The sequence below is a fragment of the Egretta garzetta genome, unplaced genomic scaffold (assembly GCF_000687185.1).
Source record: "Egretta garzetta isolate BGI_Z169 unplaced genomic scaffold, ASM68718v1 scaffold15, whole genome shotgun sequence".
In the NCBI taxonomy this organism is placed as follows: domain Eukaryota; kingdom Metazoa; phylum Chordata; class Aves; order Pelecaniformes; family Ardeidae; genus Egretta; species Egretta garzetta.
This window is the reverse complement of record NW_009259798.1, coordinates 3,056,955-3,074,505: the sequence shown is the minus strand read 5'-3', so window position 1 is coordinate 3,074,505 and position 17,551 is coordinate 3,056,955.

The window sequence follows — 17,551 nt, the reverse complement described above, 5'->3', positions numbered from 1 at the left end:
TGTTAATTACTTCATAACTCCCAAAGAAGCCAATGGAGACCAGTACTAAGCTCTTTGAATTCCTTTATTACCTCTCCCTGTCCTGAGTGAGAAGTTATCATGATTATATTCAGCATGTCCAGGTCTCCTAAGAACCTTAGCTTTTACTGTGTGCAATCACTGCTCCACCAGTAACACCAATTTCCAAGAAATATCTTCAGAATCCTTTTTCACCAAACTATTAACATTGCTTCTCCTGTACATTCCCTACAAGATTACCTTAAGATTCAAACATGGGTTCTATTTTCCTTTATGAGTTGCCTCTTGACATGAGTAGCCACTTCAGGATTTGTGCATTTTCTCAGCAAATGGGAGGTACAATGACTCTATGTCAGCATTCCCATTTACCCACAGTTAATTTCAATGAATCTGTATTTGATTTTCACACGTAGATAGATACTGCAGCTCAGGTGATCTGCAAATTCTTGACATGGTAATTTGCTCAGATGGGCAAATGGACCCTTAGCCTATTCATGAGTTAAATGTTATTTCAAATAAATCTTCCTTTGCTACTCTGGTAGAGTAAGGAAACCAATGTCCAACGGAGAATCAGACTCTCCATAATAATATGTGTAGAGGAATCCTGTAGCTGTTAACATTTGCTAACTATGTGACCTTGAAAGTATAATTGTTAGCCTTTCTTATCCCACCACATTTGAGGTGTCTTGTTTCCTTTTGCTCATTGTACAGTGCCTGCAATTAGTCTTTAAGCTCTTTACATGGAGGAGTCTCTTGTGCAGTTTTATTTGCTGTTTTATACCCATTAAAATGGATTTGTCCTTCCTTTGCCAAAGATATCCAAGTCACTCTATAAATATTTGAAAATAAACATGCCATTCTCTGGGTTTCGTTGTTTGTTTGGGACTATTGTAAGTTACCCAGGATGCTGTCTTGACTAAGGTTGAAAAAAATCAACAAATCTTGTGGGCTTCATGGAATACTTACATGATATCTAAATCATCTTGCCACTTAATCTACTTGGGATGAAGGATGTGTTTTTTGATTGACTATTCTCAGCTGATTGAGTTTCTCTTGATTTGTTTTGGGTTTTTTTTCAAAGCTTTCCTACAATAGCAATAAGCCTCTGATATCTAAACCACAGAGGAGATATTTTGTTTATGCATATTCATAGGTGATTAAAGGAAATTGTGCTTGTTTATTTTGCCCATCTGAATTGTAGTATTATCCATGTTGATTCCTGCCTTAGAAAAAGCTGCTTAAAACTCATGTGAAAAAAGGGCAGGAATTCCCTATAGGACTGTTCATGGTTAATTCTATTTTGAAATAAATCTTAAGCACAAAAGGCCAGTTTTATTTGATGCCATAAGAATAAAGATTCATACTTGCTATTATTTTACTGAAATGATTTTTTAATGCAAATTGAGCAGCTTTAGTATTCAATTACTTTTGTGCTAATATAAATAGTAGGATTAACATAGCCCTACTATAGCTTCAGCAGTTAGTATTATAAAAATTCAGCCAATTTCAACAGCTGCAGCTAAATGGTATCCTGTGGTCCAAATACTGAAATTGAGGTACTGGTAATAGAAATGCTTCTTTTGGACACAATTGTGATAATTGGAATACCGCATAATTTCTGAGTCACTGTCACAATAAAAGAAAAAATAGAATAAACATACAGCAGATATAAGCCTTTGTAATGCTGTGTTCTCACTGCAGTATTGGGTCAGGTAGAAGAGACCACAGGCAAAGAGATTCCTCTGCATCACTGTGATGCTCATAGAGCTGCAAGTACTTGAGCTATTCTGGCATCACCTTGTGATAAGAAAATGTACAGTGGAATAGAAATCAGCAAGGTCTCAATCCCATCTGGCACAGGTCCCATGGGTGCTGTCCTTATATACTGCCTAAGCACAAAATAGATGACCTGGATGATCCACAAGCTGTATTATTTTGGTTGTGGGGGTTTTTTTAATTGTATTTATTTTATTTTATTTATTTATTTTATTTTTAATGGGGAAAACAAGGGAGGATTTGTATTTGAATACAATGTCTCTAAACAAACACAGACTGCGGAGCATCCTAGTTAGAAAGGTCAAGAAGCATCCAGAATTAATGTGGCAGATACTGAGACTGCTCCTTATCTCTTTCTGAGGCTGGCTGGGAACAGTCCGTGGTTCAAAAAAAAGTCCCTCATTCTCCCATTTTCAAGAGTCTGATTGGACTGGGATTAGTGGGAAACAAAAGAAGTTAATAAAAAAAAAAAAAAAGGTGCTCATTGTAAAAATAAACCCTGTGTAGTCACTAACTAGTTAAGGTAGCCCCTGTGAGGCTGGATCACAATCCTTTCCGCACTACTGATGTAGATGTATGCTATTTAATGAAATAGCAGACTATCAAACCATATTTTATAGGTACATGATGAAGCTGAGAGGGAAGCAATAACTGCCCTTTTAGCCTTGACAGTCCTATAGCATTTGGATTTAGCTATTAGCTCCTGTGTTAACCTGAGATAATGCCTCAATTAAAGAGCTAACAGAGCCAGGTCAGAATGAGATTTGCTAAAGATCACACTACGACTCCTCCTTAGCCTCCACCCCAGAATGTGGCATTTGGAGTGTCTCATTCCTTGGGTCTGCTCTGAGGATCCTCACTCCCTACAGGAAAATGCAGAATTACAATTTTTCTCTATATTTCTACCTCATGTTTTTTACCTGTCTTCCCACTTGCAAATGAACATGCTCATAACTTAAAAGAGGGGTTTGTAGTTAAAAACAAGAAAAATATCCATCACATAATTTAAGTGTTGCCAGTACAGTACATTAAATTTATATTGATTTTCAAAACTTGTGCATAATTAGTTGCATATTACAATTTGTAACTGTGTGGCTGACCTTGCTGTTTTAATATCCTACTGAACAACACTGCCATCAAATTTCACAAAACATAAACTCCTTTTGTTTTAATTGTATATGAAATTTTGACTAGATTAAAGAACAAAGAACAATGTGATCTTTTCCACTATACCTTCTACATGATTCCTCTAACATGGTAACTGTTAAGAGCCTGCAAATTAATTCAAAATTAATTTGATTCCATATTATTACATTTAAATTATTTTTCAGCATAAACTATTTAATTAGGGAGCTTTGGGGTTTTTTTCATTCACTATGTAAAATCCTTGGTAAAACATGGCCCCTACACTTGTCACTTTCTGGGGTACTGGCTCATCTCAGTTTGTCTATGAGGATTCGGAAGGGTTTGTATATACGTGATATATGCTGCCAAGTCATGTAAATGTAATCAAAGTTCTGGTGAGGTTACTGGAATGACATAAGTAACTGAGGCATTGACCGATGAGGCAATAACAATAACAGAAGCTGGAAAAGAGTTTATCTCAACATCATTGGCATCAAAGATGGAAAGTATGGACGAGATTCTATGCATGCACCACACTGGACTTTCTCCATTTGTCAGAGAAGCCAGTGAGCTGAGGTTTTGGCTGCTTTGCATTTTTGAAAGGAATTTGATGTGTCATCTTGTTTTGCTGCAGAGCTAAAAGAACTCTGTCATGGAACAGAAAATTTTGTCCTTGTTGATGATAAATGCACAGTACAGTTCTCTACTTTCCAGGGAGGTCATCAGGTCCGTGGGCCATTATTACCACTGCTTCCTACCATCAGAGACTGATACATAAACAGGATGAGACAGCTGCCAGTCCAACAGTTGAGTTCAATACCACTTTCTTTTCATACTTTGAATACACAATTGACTTGCCTCTGGCTCAGCCTGATGGACTACTTTAGCTAGTGGCTCTTGTCATTACATGTGAAACAGCATACACCTGTCAAATTGTTAGTCTAGATCAAATTAGGGCCTTCATCACAACTACACAACAGCCTCCAAAATCTAAATTACAACAACCATCTCAGTTTTTACTTTCATGGAAGAAAATTACCCAATATAAGGATAGTTTCAGAGTCAGTTCTGGAGGATTCTCAGGAGATATGATTATTTGGATAGCAGCTTTTGTCATCGAGCTTCATGCCCTTTAGTCTCCATGTCAACACTATGGCATGGAACTTTGAACAAAGTTGTGGATCTTTCAGGTCACTGTAAGAACAGTTTTACTGCGTAGCCATGAAACACAGACATCTGTCATGGTTTAACCCAGCAGGCAGCTAAACACCACACAGCTGTTCGTTCACTCGCCCTCAAGGGGATGGGGGAGAGAATCAGAAAAAAGGATTTTGACTATTTTCTTCCCTTTCTCAAAACCCTCTTCTGCTGTATTGCCCCACACAATGATGTCATCAATGTATTGCAAATGTTCCGGAGCCTCACCCTGTTCCAGTGCAGTCTGGATCAGTCCATGACAAATGGTAGGGCTGTGTTTCCACCCCTGGGGCAGTCAATTCCAGGTGTACTGGATGCCCCTCCAAGTGAAAGAAAAATGTGGCCTGTACTCTGCTGCCAAAGGGACTGAGAAAAATGCATTAGCAATATCAGTTGTGGCAACCACTTGGCTGCCTATGACTCCAGTTCATGTTGAAGCTCTAGCATGTCTGGCACAGCGGCACTCAACAGTGGTGTGACTTCATTCAGGCCGTGATAGTCTGCTGTCAGTCTCCACTCTCCATTCAACGTTCACACTGGCCATATGGGACTGTTAAAGGGTGAGCCAGTCTTGCTGATCACTCCTTGACTCCCCAGTCAATGAATCAGCTTATGGATGGGAATCAGGGATTCTCGGTTGGTGCGATATTGCTGCCTGTGCACAGTTGTGGTGGCAATCAGCACTTGTTCTTTGACCCTCAGCAACCCCACAGCAGCAGGGTCCTTCAAAACACCAGGAAAGGTATTCAGCTGCTTAATTTCCTCCATCTCTGAGGCATCTATACGAAAAGCCCACCACTACCCTTTTGGGTCCTTGAAATACCCTCTCCTTCCCTTACTAAATGAGCTGACTTAAACATCCGATATTTCTTCTTATGTATACCAGCATGGGTTGATTCTCTGGTTCAGCTGCAGTGCCTGTTGCTGGGGTTGGAGTAACCACACTGCCTGTCTCTGGGGCTGGAGTAGCCGCAGTGCCTGTCATTTTGTCATCAGATCCAGAGACCTTCTCTTCCCCTTGAGGGTACTGAATAGTGTTGAACAGGGCTCGGTAGGCATGGGCCAGGCCCCAGCACACTGCAGTGATCTGTGTCTCTCTGGAATTGCCAGGATGACAACATACTTTTTCCAAATATTTTACTAGTTTTTCAGGATTCTGCACTTGTTCAGGGGTGAAGTTCCAAAACACTGGAGGTGCCCACTGTCCTCAGTACTTGCCCATACTACCCCACACACCCTGCCACTCACAACTATCCAGACTTCAGGCAGATCTCTGGGTGGCATTCTTAAATAGTTGTTTAACCTTGAACAAGACCTGAAACACATTCAGGAGACATAGCAATAGGAACATGCTGGTTTGAACACCCCAAGGGTATTAAAAATTCTCAAGAGCTATTGTAACTAGCCTGGAGGAGAAGGGGAAGGTGAGGGAGCAGAGGAAAGTGTCCCCCTTGTCTCTCCCATAGATTGGCTCTCTGAGGACAAAATGTAAAAAGTGTACTTACTAATAGTTTCTGAGGGATGGTTCCTGAAGTACAGAGATGATGGCAACGCTGAGTACAAATATCAGATTAGTCTCACAACCAGTAATTTTATCATATCATAAGCCAATGTTACACAGTGCAGCAAAATTATAACCTTAATCCATGATTAAAGTGATAAAAAGCACAACAGGGAACATATACAGCAAGTAAGGTGTTAGATAACAAAGCTTTCAGAACAAGCACAACAACTCTGAGAACAAATAAATCAACATTGCAACCAGCAACTATTGACCTAATAATGAATGCCTATAACAAATTTGCTTTAGCATTCTCTGGTCAGATCTGTCATTATCCCAACCCTTTGAGCCCCACGTTGGGCACCGAAAAGACTGTTGTGGTTTAACCTGGCAGGCAGCTACACATCACACAGCCATTCGCTCACTTCCCCGCAGTGGGATGGGGGAGAGACTTAGAAAAAAAGTAAAACTCATGTGTTGAGATAAAGGCAAACTAATAGGGCAGAAAAGGAAGGGATAATAATAATAATAATAATAATAATAATAATAATAGAATATAGAAAACCACCAATGCACAATGGAACTGCTCACTACCCACTGACCAATGCCCAGCCAGTTCCTGAGCAGCAGACACCCCCCCCCCAGGCAACTTCCCCCAGATTTTTTGTTATATAGTATGGAATATCCCTTTGGCCAATTTGGGTCAGCTGTCCTGGTTGTGTCACCTCCCAGCTTCTTGTGCACCTCCAGTCTCCTTGCTGGCAGGGCACTATGAGAAGCTGAAAAGTCCTTGTCTTAGTGTAAGCACTGCTTAGCAACAACTAAAACATCAGCGTGTTGTCAACATTATTCTCATCCTAAATCCAAAACACAGTATTATACCCGGTACTAGGAAGGAAATTAACCCTATCCCAGCTGAAACCAGGACAACACTGAAGAAGCATGAAACTTGAAGGTTTCATATTTCTCTGATTGTCCTCAGCAGCCATCCAATCTTAAGAATCAAAATAAGGTCAGTGACAAAGACATTGTTACTTGCAAAGATCCACTGCTGCAATCTGGTTCCATTTTGACAGCACTTCTGGTAGAAGCGGATTACAGGGGTGGAAACAAAGGAATTCTAAACTATGTTTACCAAGAAAAGCCACTGCATAGTTAGTGGTTGTATGCTTCAAAACCTTAAGTGGCATGGCAACATCACAGTGACACCCTTCATCTAACAACCAGACAGCTCATTTTAATAATTCAGCCAAAATCTGGTCTATCTGGCATTCAGTCTTCACTGAGGCTCCCTCACTTTGGGATTTGTCTCCTTAGTAGGAGGCAGTCAGATCAAACTACAGACTGCCCCACTGTGTCCTTCTTTACCTGTGAGTTTAACACCAGATATGACCTGCTGTGAGATTTATGAATTGACCATGACAAAAGGGCTATAACCAATTAAATTAGCTACTGATACTTCCTCTTGATAATTTCCTAAACTGGCAGTGCTTCCAGACCTCTTGATTTATTGCCCACATTCCTGAGACACAGCCCTAATGTACTACTGTTAGCAAAAGCCCCTCTCAAAGAAGGGGACTGCTTAGATCAGGATAGGGCCCTGCTCGACAAAGGTGAGAGGAAGAGCTCCTTTCACTGCATCATGCCAAAATTGGAAGATTTGGTGAAGCTGCCTTCATCTGTCAACAGAGAAGAGAAATCTCTTGCAGTACTGCTGGGCGTCTTCATCCCATGTCAACATTCCGTTCAGGAATGGGAATACTGAAGCAAGGTCCTCTGCCTTTCAAATGATCCCATTTAACTGCCTATATGGCACTGCTAAATACATCGCTCTTTGCCTGAACATTATCTGTACTTTGTATAATTTAGAAGGATAAAAATTGGAGTGAAGCGGCAAGCACATTCTGAAGTGAGAGTCTGCGGTCTGGACTGCAGATCACCTTAATGCCCACTACACAGCCCAGAAATTACCACTGAGCCCAAGATGTTCCCCCTGACGGGAGAACACAAAACTCACAAAACTCACAAACTGGAACTGGAGAATGTATTCTTATCTCAAGCCATAAATTTAGGCTTCTTCCATTACATGCAAAACAATACAGTTAGCCTAGTTTGTAATGAAAAATGACAAGTCCTGTTCAGGCTATGAATTAAATTACAAGGGGAGGTTGCAGATTGCATACATGCAGTATACATGTATACATGTATACATGACCCTGGTTCACTTTATAATGCAGTTTAGAAATCTTGGGGGTTGATCAAATTTATCCTAAAAGATCTGCGGTTTAGTCTGGTACACAATAGCTTCTAATTCTTTATTTCTTTTGAGTTATCCATATAGCAAAATCAGATTAACAAGGGAACTAGATATGAAGATGCCAAACTGTTGAAAGACTTGGTTTGTGTGCAAAATGTTGGTTTATAATGTGATAAAGCGTTTGAGTCTGAACTTCATATCTGGATTCTTCCATCATGCAGGGAACTTGTAAGCATTTAGACAGTAAAATTCCTATAGAGACATTTTAAATCTCAATCTAGCTCTGAATCTTGTAACAGTACAAGTGGGCTGTCATGTCGGAGCATTTTGGCTGAGTGTTTTAATCTGGTTTCCTCATGAGGAGTGCACATGGCTGCTTAGATAGGACCCATACAGGTCTCACTGGGTCAGCTTTGTGTTTGGGGCAAAGTAAAGCTGGGCTGCCCCAGAAGGAATGGTGAAGGGATCACGAGCCACTCAGGAAAACCATTTCCTCAGCCAGCCGCTCCACCCCACAGGATGAGTCAAAGGCGAGATGAATCTAAGCCAGCTCTATCTTGTGCTTCTTGTGCTTTACAGTGAATAAAGAGCTCAGCACAAGCCAGCAGCATCGAATGGAGGCCATTTAACAGCTCGGCTCCCACAGCCAAGCACAAGCCTCTCAAAATCTGGTCCGTTACATATACATCTGCCTCTTGTATGTCTAATTACATCATATACATCCAGGTTTCGCAGATTTCTAGCACAAATGTGTAAGCAGAATAAAATGGGGGAATTACCATCCAAATAAATGATTCTTGAGGGGAAAAGTATTATGAATGCTGCTCAGCATATTGCACCTGCAAGCAAAGAGCATACTACCTGCTGCCCAGCGCCAACAGCAATTGCAGGTTTAGTAAGAGATTGGGGAATTCAATGGACAGCACTCATGTGACTGAATTAAATTTTGAGCACGTGAAGCTACAGAAATATGTGTGTTTACACTCTGGTCTTGGAGTCTGTGTTATCCATTTGTTCATTTCAAGGCAAAATAGGAAAAATAATTATCCTTTCAGCAGAAAAATACTAGAGCTGTAAAAATTTCCATTGATTAATCCAGAAATTACCCAAGAACTTGAAGCATTTGTTCACCATAACCTGTAATTTTGCTGACGGGCTACAGCAAGGCTCTCAGAGCCAAAAGGGTTCAGCTGAGGTGACACAGTAAATGCAGAAACATGCTGCACCGAGGCTGCATAGAATTTCAGCTCACATCGTTAGCTTCAAGGATAATAACTGTGAACTCCAGGGCAAACTTCCCTTATAGAGAACTAATGAGTTTTTGCAGCACCTCAGAACATCCTGTACCTGCTGTTGAGCTCTGAGTTAAACAAGCAGGAAGGAAAGTAACTGTCAGCACTCCTGTCTTCTTCCAGTCCTGTGGTCATATGCAACTCTATGGCAAGTCATTTCACCTCCAAATAACTCTTCACAATTTTGGATCAAATTTTTCCTCTCCACAAATCCAAAAAAAAGAACAATTGAGTTGAGACACTGTGAAGATTTGAATGTTTTATGTGCCATATATTTCTACCAGTTCATCTCAGATTCATTATGTTGGTAATAAGAATGGGAAAAATATTCAAGAGAATTATTTACTATTAAACTACAGTTTTATCAGAACCAGAAAAAAGAATAACATGTAGCTCTCAGAAAAAAATTATTGAAACCTTTTTATATTTAATTTCAACTTATTATTTGTTTCCTTTTCATTGTGAATTGCATATCATAGCTAATTATTAAAGCCAGCTGCATTATAATTAAAATAACGCAGAGTGTATCTTACCTAATATGTCAAAATAAGACTAATTGAAATTATGAAACACAACATTTTGACATAATGAGAGAAGACTGTATTAGTGATTTAACAAAAATGAATTCTTATTCTGTGGGAAACACCAAAACTTTCACTTTTTTGGAAAAGGGAATCTGATGCACAAACTCTGTAATTGCACACCTCAAGGGCTGTTGTGGGACATCAGATGTATACGATGTCAGGCTTCTGAGACTAAGCCAATACCTATACAACCTGATCTGTAGTTTTCAACTTTGTTTGTGTGAAAATATACACTTCAAATTGCAATTCCCACATCTTTGGGTTGATATTTTTCACATACGAATAAAATGCATTGAGCAATCCTCGGTCATGGCTGCAGTCCCCATGCAAGCAAGGCCTTCTTGCTTGTGTCAGGAGTGTTTAGTGAGGGGTTTACCTTCACAGGATGCTAACCCATGCCATTTAGCCTGGGGATATTAGAGCTATCAACACTCTTCAGGGAGCCTGGGAGAGGGGCTCTTTCACCAGCCCCACAACCAGTGAGACCTGTGTGAACGTCCCAGTTGTAGCTATTGCTCTGCACCTCACCGTTGCAGTAGGTCTCACCGCCGCAGTAGGTCTCACTGCAAGCCCTCCTTTCAGGCTGCCTGCAGACCTCACCTTACCCTGCTGCAGGCAACATCAGCAACTCCCGCTGGAACCTGCCTGAGTCTTGCAAAGCGCAGGCTGGATAAACAGAGGCTGCACAAACTGCCAAGCTTGTCCTCGGAGCAAGAATGCAAAGCACCTAATTCACATCCAAGATTTCCCCTTGAAAATCTCATCCAGACTGTTCCAGAGATACACCGGAGTACCCTGCAGAACTTAAGTTATATCTACACTGCTAAAGCCATTTAGTGACAGACAGTGATGTCTGGTGCCAGCACCTGGTGGCTCAAGGAAGCTTGTGTCCACAGGACCTCTCTGGATCACCCCAGCCATTTAACCAGGGTCTTCTGTGCATCTCACATTGCACATCTAGATACAGTGAAGTAACCTGGCTACATTCTTAATTTTCAAGTATTTTCTGATATAAAAGAGTGTCGCATCCAGGCTACATATTCAGAATAGAGCCTGGTTATGTTTCTGAACTTTGCTTAACAGTAGTTTAGGATAACTCTGCATGACCTAAATGAAAACTGTTCAGGTGACTACTTTAACACTCAAGATGATCAAGGTGAAAAATCTGGACTCATCCCCTCACTGCTGGTATAATACTTGGACTCATCTTCGTGTTATTTACTTTAGTAACACAGAAGTAAATCTGTAGCCCTGAGACAGAATTACTAATTTGTTTTCTTATATTTAATTTCTAAATGCCTGCAGCAACGCAAAGGCTGTGTCATAATTAACCAGAGTGGTTTTTATATAATGTTATAACATTATGCATGCCTTGGGATGGAGCCAGAGAACGTGTGAGGGTGACCACAGGTATGTTGTGGTCCTGAAGAAATACTGATGTGCCAGAGGAGGGATGAAACCATGTGAGCAAGCAAACCTGATGCTTAGGTGATATGGACTACCCATCAGAAAGAGCTTCTGGACCAAACCATTGCTGAAGCCATATGTTGGTTTCATCACAGAACAAATATTTTGTTCACTCCCCAAAGAGAACTGAAGTGAACTAACAAACAGGCAGCAAGGATGCCATCAGAGCCCAGACCTTCCCCAAGGACCAAACAGGAGAGGCAACTGGTTTGCCAGTACAGACTCACCTTGGTGCAATTCCAGGCTGAATTAAAATGACAAGTTTGAAAGAAATTTTTGTCTTTCCCACAGCAGACAATGGAGATTTCTGTTTCCCTTTAGAGCTTTAGAATGGTGATAGTGACATTAAAATGGTGTATTCATCCACAGTGGTTTTGTGTGACCCTGTACATACACTTTTGCTATGCTTCATAAAACCCATTCCTAGATTACACAAACCTAGAGAAATGCTGATTAAGCTGTACAGTAAATCTGAGCCTGAAATATGGATAATTAACCACTGCAGCAGCTGCCAATAACTGCAGGGCAAGAGCTCCTTTCAATTTTCCTTCAAAAGCTGAAGGAAGCAATGTTTGATTGTGAGACTTCAGCCAACTACAAAAGAAAAGAGAGTCTTGTATTTCTTTGCCTTTGAAATAACATGATGAAAATTACCAGCACCTTCTTTGTGAGACAGACAAGTCTAAATCAGCATTCAAAAGATAAAGAACAAATAAGCGTGCTATACATACATGTCTTAGAATCAGAAACAATAGTTTGAAGACAAGAAGAAAAAGGTCAAGAGTCAAGAGAAGACAGGACTGCTTCTGAGGAGGAATTCCAGCTTTGGTTTAGGCGAAGGATCACTGCGGGACCTTGGGAAAGCCACATCCCAGACAAGTGCCTCAGTTTCTCCATACAGATTATTCTGAAAGGTAATGACAAAAAAGTTATATAAAAGAATTATATAATATGCAAATATATATTAGTTAAGTATACCAGCTATTAAACATAGCAACAGTGGAAGACAGCAAGATGTCTTCAGGATATGCTCTGAGCATGTAAGAGTCATACGCTCAACAGATAAGCATTCCCCTCTCTCCTTCCTTTCTTGCCAGAAGTCCAAAACCAAGAGGTAATTAAAAATGCCAGTGGTCTGCACTCTACCAGTACCTCGCAGTCAGAGGAGGTGGTGAGATAGCAAAGGGAGACAGACTTTTCAAAGGCAAATATAGATACTAATCCAGCTAGCTTTTCCATAGATATGTATAATTTTGTTTACCTTCTGGAGTTCATAAAATGGCAATAGGTATTATCTGAGATTTTTTCAACACTGCCTCCAGATTCCTGGAAAGCCTTTCAGGCTTATCCTAGCACCATTATATAGAAATTGTATGGATAGAGATTGAAACACTCTTATCCTTCCTGTGGTGAAAGAATTTATGCAATAAATTCTTATATTGATTAGTACGTAAGCTGAGATTTGACCTGTTATCTGTTCTCATACTAAACAATAATTTTCAGTACCTTTTTCAAATTTCAGCAGCCTTTCCAATTTATTGCCTTAAAATCTCCATTTTAAATGCTGTCTAATATTATATTGAGAATAAGATATGGTTTCAAGAGGGAAATACCCCACTCAGTATCAGATCTGCAGTTGAGGCATGCTGTAGAACACTAAACAGTTTATTCTCATGAGAAATCCTCTGTTATAATTACATTCAGTTATGTTAAAAATGCATATACAGGGGGCTGAGTAGACCATGACTCGTTCATGGTGAGACTCTAAGTTGTCACTTCATATTCAGTCCTGGTGGTTAAGTCACTGAAAGATGTTAATTGTTCAATATCCCACATGAAATGAGATGCGTGGTCTCAGACCGCTGGAGAAGTGTTTAACATTACCAGAACACCAACTCACTTGGCACTAACTGGAAACTTTATTGTCAGCCTCAGCTTATATGCAAATGCAGGGATGCAGCACACTGACCAAGCAGCTATTAGGATGATGATGGCATGTACAGCGAGACTCTGAAAAAGCAATAAGTGGATAAGAATTAAATTGCTACTGTTTATTTTGTATCTAGTTCATGAATTAATAAAAGGCTTTTTAGGGCTGGAAATCCACTATCTTTGACTAAAGCATAATTTATTTCTGAAAGAAAATCACATCTAGGAAGAAACAAAATGAGATTTCAAAATGTTTAGGGAGACTCAATTCTGAGATTTGTCACAGAATTCAGTAAACAAAAATCCCCTTGTATTGACAAGGGATTTCACTTGGGAAATTGGACCTTATGGTCACATTTACCCTAACTTTAGGTATATAAAATGTTGTCATTTAGTTGTAAACTAATTAGCTATGAACTGTCTGTAATCAAGGGAGAAAGAAAGAGAATCAAACCACTCTGTCTATCCTTAGAACTTCTGTCTATCAGCTACAGAAGGCACCCAAATGGACTAGCCACGTAAGTTTCTGTGGCTAATGTTTGAAGTAATTGATGCCATCCCTTCTTTTCATGAAACAGCATTCTTCTTCAAAGGGCCTTTGCTCACATTCCCTTTCACAGGATACTGGAATTGTCTTGCAGCTGTACCCACTGGAGGACACTGAGCTTCCCTGTGCCCCTACTTTCAGAGAGCCCAAGCATCTTGGCCATCAGGCTATGGAGGGGAGGAAGACTGCTCCCATGGCAGTGCTAAGGGAAAAATATGGAGCAAAATTCAGCTTTCTATTGAACTAGACAAAAGGGGAAAGAAGTCATTTAATTTCAAAGTTCTGTTCTATGTACATATTGTATTTTCTATAGATTCTGTAAATATTCAAAGTCCATCTCAAAATATCTCCAGTTACAAGACAGTATCTTTCATTTTTCCTAGTCATGACCCTTCCCCCTTCTATGGTCAGATGAATTTGAGAGTCTCTGGCCAATAGTTAATATACAGGAAAAAGTGGAAAAACCAAGACATGTATAAAGTGTCTGACTCTTGGTCTATGCTCTCAGCTCCAGCAGCGATCAGTTTAAATATTTCCTGAGCCAGACATTGCATCTGGGTTACTTATGGATGTATTCCCACGAATTTCTAAACCCTGTTTAAATCCGTTTATATTTTTGGCATCTACAGCATCTCATGGAAATGACCTCACAGTGCAGTTATGCAACAATACAGAAAAGTATTTCCTTCTGTTTATTTTAAACTTGCTACCTGACAACTTTATTGTGTATGTGTCTTCCTGAGTTCCTGTACTGCAAGAAATCCAACAAGTCTTCCCTGTTCTCCACCTTATTCATAAATGTGTGCAACTGTCATATTCCTGTAAGTTGTCCTTTCCAAGATGAAGAGGTACATTCAATTAAGTCTCCCTACATATAGAAAACAATCTCCGTCTCTATCAACCTTGTTGCCTTATAAGTCCTATTTCATTACTACAATATTGTATTATTGGTATGTAGTTCTTTCCCCATGAAAACAGCTAATATTCACAATTTTTGTCCTATTTTTACATTTGCATAGCTCAAAAGCTTAATACAAATATGCTTCTTCTCAGCCAAAGCATTTACTAGCTCCAAGACTGAATCCACAGTAACTATGTATGACATACAGTAAATGAAAATCCATTCCTTCATATCTCATGTGGATGCAGTTGTATTTTATTGAGGATTTTACTTATGACTCTTTTTTTCAAGTTTCTTACACGTGGTGACAATTGTCTAATAGTTTTAAATCTTGAGATAGCCTAGCATGCTGCCCATTCCAGTGGCATTTTAATACCTTCTGAGGGTGTATTCATTCATCCAGATATATAAATATGGGAACAGCAACAGATGTTTATGCTAAAATTTAGTATTAGTATAATTTCTCTATGAAAAGAAAAGAAAGAATCAAAGAAGAGAAGAGAAGAGAAGAAAAAAGAAAAGAAAAGAAAAGAAAAGAAAAGAAAAGAAAAGAAAAGAAAAGAAAAGAAAAGAAAAGAAAAGAAAAGAAAAGAAAAGAAAAGAAAAGAAAAGAAAAGAAAAGAAAAGAAAAGAAAAGAAAAGAAAAGAAAAGAAAAGAAAAGAAAAGAAAAGAAAAGAAAAGAAAAGAAAAGAAAAGAAAAGAAAAGAAAAGAAAAGAAAAGAAAAGAAAAGAAAAGAAAAGGAGGAAAATTGAGAAGGAAAAAAAAAAAAATGTATTCAGGATATTTAAAAACGTGCGGTGCTCCAGAAAATATATTGTGGTGAGCAAATGTGTACTGGCAAATGGACCAGATATGGGATTTGTATAATTTACTGGAAAACTTCTAGTAGCATAAACAAAAACTTCATCAAACTCACACTCCCAAGTCTTAAGGCTGACCTCACATGCTCTTTGTATCAACAGACGGCTCTATCTGACTCACACTTGTTCCATGCACTCAGGAAGCGTTATGCCTTAGCAAGCCTGAGACCCTGAGGAACTATATAAACCAGCCTGTGAGCTGGAATACGTGTTTCTTTTTGATGTTTGTTGCAGATGAAAGTAGAAAGTTCATGTGGTTTGGGGGAATGTTGCTGACTATTTCAGACAACAAAAAAGTGATAAGGAGTTCAGGAAACTTCTCTCTTAACATCTGATTTCTCATGTTTTGAGTTTACAGGATGTGTCTGGTGCACACCTCAGCGCCACTAAACATTTTTGCTAGTTATTTTTTTGTTTGTTTTTTGAAATGAATTTATTAACATCAGCGAGTAAATTGCCAAGCCAAAGAAGGGAGATGAAATACCTTACTATTGGTAATTTTTGTACAGTAAAAATTCTTGTATCGGAAATATGTGTTCTTGTATAATTTCTCATGACATGATGAACAGCAAATAAAATTAAGTAGAATAAAATAAAATTAAAAACAAGAAAAATCACATATCCATGCAATTATAACATTTTCATTCACAGGTTAAGTGTGTTTGAATACCAGAGACCTTTTATTCTACCACACTCAATTGTGAAAAGAGATCTTGACACACATGTTCAACCTGGAACACATAACTTCTGCCAAATTTTCAGTCACATGCTAGAGATCAGGAATCTTTGTTGTTATCCTTGACTGCAGAATAAAATTGTGGGTTAGTAGTTAGAGATTTACTATGAAAAGCATATTCAATTTGAGAGGCCACATGGATGATTTGTTAAGATTAAAACTTATTGCATGAGGTCCTAGGTTCTGTTCCTGAGGCAATCCATGACCTTCCTTTTAGCTTATTTATAAAATATGATAGCAGTTCATACTTGAATGTCCCCAGCTTAGAAGGCAAGCATGGATTTATTCAGTGTAAGTGGCTAAGTGCATGAAAATAAAAGCTGGAGTCAGTAGATCTGACTAATGTAAATCCATGGCCTCCTTTTTTTGTAGCTCAAGGAGTTTTCCCTTCGAGTGGGAGGGAGTAGGTAGTACTGCCTTTCTTTTTTCCTGCTGCTGTGAGTGGGGGTTCCCTAAGAAAATGCTGTATTGCTCTGGTGAAACATCTCAACACACCCACGTAGGGCAGTGCAATGCTGTACAGAAAGTCTAAACTGAATGACCCAAGCGCCGTGGCTGTGTGAAAGCAGCGCGGTGTCTGCTGCCCTCAGGAAGTACCGCTCTCCGGAGTGCCTTGGCTTGCTGGGCACCTCGGGTGTCCTCAGCCTCACAGCGAGTTCAGATAGGGAGGGACTCCCCACAAACTGCACAGGGCATCCTTCCATCCTACACTGACTTATAAATTTCTTTCCCACGGAAAGAAGTAATGAACTGTGATACAAACAATTCTTGCTTACATAAAAGTCTTTTATAAGACTTGATAAGTCTTGAAGGGCAGGTGAAGAGCACATGGACAAAGAGGATAGTCTAAAAATTTTCTGCCTAGAGCGGGAAGCAAAAAAATGGGACATAGATCAAAGTAAATTCTTTAAAGCAATGACAAAAACTAGACAGACCTGCGTTGGGTCTACCCTGCCACTTTTAAGCACCTTAACATGGTCTTATATTTTACATGTCTAATGAAAAGGTATTCTTCAGATTGGATCCTACATTTCTTTATACCTAATAAAGAAAAACAGATAGCTCAGGAGACAGGTCATTGTGTCTATCTTTAAACAGTCTTCCTTGCACCTATAAGCAGCTCAGGGATTCCCCTTACAAGCATCGCTGTATTAGGCACTCAAAATTGTGCCAAAGTTAGCTGACAAATTCAATGGACTGCATGCAATTACAACATGGGGGTGGGTGGGGGTTGCCTTACCGTATTAACCTGACCTTTTCCAAACCAGGAGAAAAAGCAAGTAATATTAAAATGCTAAGTTCTAGGTTTGGGGATTTGGGTTGGTTTTTTTTTTTTATTTTTAAAGACAAAAAAGATAT